This window comes from Arachis duranensis, chromosome 2, assembly GCF_000817695.3.
Source record: "Arachis duranensis cultivar V14167 chromosome 2, aradu.V14167.gnm2.J7QH, whole genome shotgun sequence".
Taxonomy (NCBI): domain Eukaryota; kingdom Viridiplantae; phylum Streptophyta; class Magnoliopsida; order Fabales; family Fabaceae; genus Arachis; species Arachis duranensis.
Window position 1 is genome coordinate 32,446,198 of NC_029773.3, and position 5,668 is coordinate 32,451,865.

General features: G+C 37.8%; 1 pseudogene; it reads right to left on the reverse strand.

Annotated features, from left to right (window-relative positions):
• Positions 1-1,072: 1,072 nt before the first annotated feature.
• Positions 1,073-1,781, reverse strand: LOC127745027 (putative ATP synthase protein YMF19; annotated as a pseudogene).
• Between the last annotated feature and the right edge of the window lie 3,887 nt (positions 1,782-5,668).

A 5,668-nucleotide genomic window follows, 5' to 3' on the forward strand; every position in this document is an offset into this window, starting at 1 on the left:
TAATTGAGTGGATTTTATCAATCTTTCATACACTTATTCATATGATTTGCATGATTTTACATTCTCCTTCCTGATTTTGTGCTATGATTGAAAACATGCTTCTTTGGCCTTATATTTGCTAATATTAATCCTCTCTTATTACCATTAGATGCCTTGATATGTGTGTTAAGTGATTTCAGGGATTACAGGGCAAGAATGGCTTAGAAGATGGAAAGGAAGCATGCAAAAGTGGAAGGAATACAAGAAGTTGAAGAAATTGCTAAGCTGTCTAACATGACCTCTTTGCACTCAAATGGTCATAACTTGAGCTACACAGGTCCAAATGAGATGGTTCTAGTTGCGTTGGAAAGCTAACGTCCGGGGCTTCGATTTGATATATAATTTGCCATAGTGGCCGTACAGATAGATGACGCAAACGCGCGCTCCACACGGATGCGTCGCATCTGGGAATCTCATTCCACGCAAATGCGTGGATGACGCCTCCGCATCACCTTACAGCGACCTGTACGGACCAAAAACCGCTGGGAATGACTTCTGGGCTGTTTTTGACCCAGTTCTCGGCCTAGAAAATATAGATTAGAGGCTGGGAGTGGAGCAGAATCAAATCATTCATTCATCATTCAATCATTAATCACAATTTTAGGTTTTAGATGTAATTTTTAGAGAGAGAGGATCTCCTCTCTCTTAGGATTTAGGATTAGGATTTCTATTAGGATTAGGATTGTTTTTTCATACCAGGTTCAATAATTTATGTTTCTCTTCTATTTTTGTTTACTCTAAAGATTTTATTTGTATCTGATTTGTGTTGCCCAATTGGCTTATGAACTTTTCATGTTAGGATTGATTTTCTTATTTAATACACATTATTGAGATGTTTTCAGATATATGATTTTAATTTAGCTTTCTACATTCTTGGATTTGGTTGGTTAATTGGTAACTCTTGAGTTATCAACTTATCGTGATTGATAATTGCTATTTTTGCTAATTGAATTGAATTCCAATAACTCTAGTCCTTTCTTGGGAATTGACTAGGACCTGAGGATCAAACTAATTAGTCCACTTGACTTGTCAAGGAGATTTTCTAGTGAAATTAGGCGGTCAACTGCTCGTTGGTCTTCCCCGGAAAGACTTCCAACCAGAGGAAAGATTGGTTGATAGGGTTCCTCTGGTGGTTCGAGCGGTCGGTTCAAATCGGGGAGCAAGGGCTCATTCAAGTCTGGCAGCATGGGGGGCCTGGGAGCCCCATTTCCCACTATCTACTAAAAGAGCGATTGAGAATCTCGATAAACTTTCTTATTTTTTGATTCTTCCTTGGCCGTGTGGAACATGGATTAGCATTATGTCATTCCTACAAGTGATCCTCCATCCAGGATTGGAAGAAGAAGCGCATATGAGGACTTCGAGATCAAATATAATATGTTTCTTTCCATTCCTCGTGAGCCACTTATTTCTCCGCACAAGAGATATAAGTTATTTTCCTCCTTTTTCCCTTTAAGTCGACGGCGTTACACCATTGGGATACTTCGAATAAACTAGAGTACATATAGGATCCACCGGTGCTAAAACCTTTTCTCAAGATATCTTCCAAACAGTTGGGGTCGTTGCTCCGGATTTTGTTCCCCTGGTTTGAAACCTGTTGGTTCCGTTATTTTAGAATTATGCTGATCCTAAGTACTCCATCTCTATCATTGCACATGGGAATATAGAAAGTAAAGAGGAAAAGGCAGAACCAGAAGAATTGTGTGAAATAAGTGAATTGATCCAGTTGAGGCATGATTGATTCAGACAAAGGTTAACTAAGTGGGATTAAAACTCAATTCTCATCACCATCGATAAGGATAACTAGGATAGGACTTCCAATTTCTCATATCTTACCAAGAGTTTATTTTATAGTTATTTATTTATTTTACTTGTCATTTAACATACTTATTTCTTACTTTCAAAACCCCCAATTTACAAGACTCATAACTAATAATAAGAACACCTCCCTGCAATTCCTTGAGAAGATGACCCGAGGTTTAAATACTTCGGTTATCAATTTATTTAGGGGTTTGTTACTTGTGACAATCGAAACATTTGTACGAAGGGATTTTCTGTCGGTTTAGAATCTATATTCACAACGCAACTATATTTTTACAAAATTCTTTACTAGCAAAAATCCTAACGTCACCACACACATAATATATAAGGTCTTGGGAATGCCAGAGGCAATCTTAGAACGCCGACACTCAGGTTATAGAGCTTAAAGTATTAAACAGAAGCCATAAAAGGTGGTTTTCTAAAAATATTTAATCCTAACTTAACTTAACCTTAAATCTAAGTCCCATACTGTCATTCTTCTATACCTCCAACTCCCTCATGCATTTTCACAGACAAATAGACAGATAAGGCAAACACAAGAAGGTTACAATTATTACAGGTAACAAATACACATTTAGCATGGCAAGTACATATAGGCACACCCAATTAAAGCACAAGCAAGTGTTTCAAGTAATATGCGTATGATGCATGCCTGTCCTATGGCTGATGAGGCTCATCTGTCGATTATCCAGCCAACCCGATAAGTATGAATTGTCCTTAGACTGTCCCCCGACGTGCATCCCCAAGAGTCTATGCATAGCTTTTTCTCAAATAATCAATATTGCTCAATGGTGGTAACATTCCCGAGAATTTATATAGTGCCCGGTCACACTTACGTCGTAGGGTCAACAGAGTATCGAGTTTTCAACCTGGTACACGTGGTGGCAAGCCACGGCACTTGATTCAGAGAATCTCGTATCTCAGATTATTCAAATTCATAAGCAATATAAATAATTCAGTTATAATTCATCAACATCCACATCATTCTCAATCGCATCTCATTCATCATTATACGTCAGTCATGTTATATCCTTATCCTTCATTATCACACCTCCCATTCCGTCCATCAATAGTTCCAATTCAAAACATAGTTCATTCTTTTCTAAATGAATCAAACTTAAAACATGCTCATTTTCTTAATAACTCTAAATCAAACCATATAACCTTTGAATCTAAATCTTTTTAAATAATCATATAAACAAAATCTCTAATTTTTATAAAACTCGACAGCATCTCCTCTAAAACTCGGACTTTGCCACCCTTTTCGGGTCTAAACCTGCTTTCTTTTCAATTCAACATACCCTTCCTCATCATCATAACAGTCACCATAATAAATCTACCTTAGATCAACAATTATACTCATACAATATTCAAATCCAACAACCAAAATTCAACTAAGGATCATAATTCACTAATCCTAGGCCTCTAACACAAAATACCTCATTATCACAACAACCTCCACAATAGTTATACCTTAAATCAATAATTTACCAAACCATTAGTTAATCAACAAGCACCAAACCAACCATGTTCATCAACAATAACATTCAACCATAATTCTCTCCAAATTAACATAACAACATTCACCATCCAAAATTAATAACTAATTATCCAATAAACTTCTATCCAATAAACTTCAACCAAATATATTCATCGACAAATTACTAAACACTAAACATACACATGCATTCCAACTTATCCTATGGTCATCTAGCCTAAGTTTTCACAGAATATTATATATTAAATGCAAGAAACCTAAACCATACCTTGACCGATTTCCATGTAACAACCAAAGCTATTTATTAAAAACCAAGGCAGCCCCTCAAAACTCAACTAATCTGCTTCCTCCAAGTTCCAATATTCACAATTTCAAGCCCCAATTATTTATTCACAACCTAATACACATTCATAACACATATATATCCAATTTAATACTTAAAGCTCAAATTTAATGGAAATAAAATAGAATTATCGTATCCTCACCTTACCCAAGATTCACATAAGTAAGAGTGAACGTTTTTCTCAAGCGAATTGGATCCTAAAACATCAGAAATTAAAGAAATTCAACCTTTCCATAAAAAATTTGAAAATTGGGGGAAAAGAGGGCTGAGAGTGATTAAACAAGTTACCAGTGAAATTGTTCCGATAAAAATGTAGAGCTCGACAAGGTAGACGCGTGGCCGTAAACGGTGCGGCAATCGGAATTCGGACGAAGAAGTTATGGGATTTGGAAAGTAACGTAAAGGTTTACGGTGAAGTTTTCGTTCTTCCCTCCCATGGAAGCTAAATGCTTCAATCGTGGCTCGAAAGTAGGCATGGCAACGGGTACCCATGGGACATGTCCCCCCCCCCCCGCCCCCCGCCTCCATATCCAGTCCCCGTCCCCGCCCCGTCCCTACCATGGGTAACGGGGACCCCATATCTGCCGTGGATCGGGGACTCCACGAATATCCGTGAATTTTTACAAAATTAAAAAAATTGAAAAAAATTGGAAAAAAAATGAAAAAACCATATCAATCATCATGTTCCTTGTCTCTAAAGCATTAACAACAAAGACATTAACAACATGTTCCTTATCTCTAAAGACATTAACAACATTAACAACAACAAAGACATTAACAACATTAAAGAAATAAAAACAATTGGATAATTTTATCAATGAACATGAGTAGATTATGTGGCAGAAATGTTCATTTGATGTAAAATAAAATATAAAAAGAATTATTTCAAGGATAGTAATTACAGATAAGAGTAAAAACTTCATCTGCATCAATGTCAAACAAGTTGGTGCGTCTTTTCCGTTTAGACACATTGTTTTGCCTGATGAAATACTTTTGAGCGTGACTGGCCACTTGAGTAGGGGTCCTTGATATAACATAGTTTCTTGCAATTCCACGCCAATCACCTTTGCCCAACTTTTGTAATGCAAGTAAAAATATTCTGTTCCTCCTCAGTTCATGAACCCTACATATTAAAAATTATAATTTAACTATAAGAAAATGCTGCATGAATGTGTTTGCTTGTCTTCATTTAGGATATATGGTAGCATTGTTGGAGTTATGTGCAATGTAAAAATGAAATTAATTTAGAACAAATAAAAACAAAACACCCATTAAATCATAGCTAAAACAGGCATTTCAGCTAATGCTTGAACGCCATTTAGAATCTAATTACCCTAATCACAAATCAGAATCAGAAGTTCATAAATTCAGAAATCAAAATCTAATTACCCTAATTCAGAAATTAGAATCTAATTACCCTAATCACAAATCAGAACTCAGAAATTTAGAAATCAAAATCTAATTACCTTAATCACAAATCAGAATCAGAAGTTCAGAAATTCAGAAATCAACTTACCCGACGCAGAAACCACAGGGAAGACCGGTGATTTGGCGGACGAACGGCAAAGAGGAGAAGACGACGACCAGCGATGGTGAGCTCGGGACCTCCAGTGAGAGACCGAGCCACTCAGGAGGTGGGAGGCGGCGCTGGGTCATGGGAGGTGGTGGTCGGCGGTGTTTGGGAAGGAGACAGAAGGCACTGAGGGTTTGAACTTTGAGGAGGAGTGGAGAGGAGACGAGACGAGATTGCAACGCTGAGGGACACAGAAGGTGGGAGGCGGCGGTCGGCAGTCGGTGGTCGGCAGTCGGCGCTCAGCGGTATTTGAGAAGGAGAGGGACTAACGGTTTGAGTTTTGAGGAGGAGTGGAGAAAAGAGGAGACGAGATCACGAGACTCTTACTCTGTCTCTGAAGCAGGGATTCAGGGAAGCATATGTGCGGCTAGGGTTGTTGTCCAATGGCTCTGTA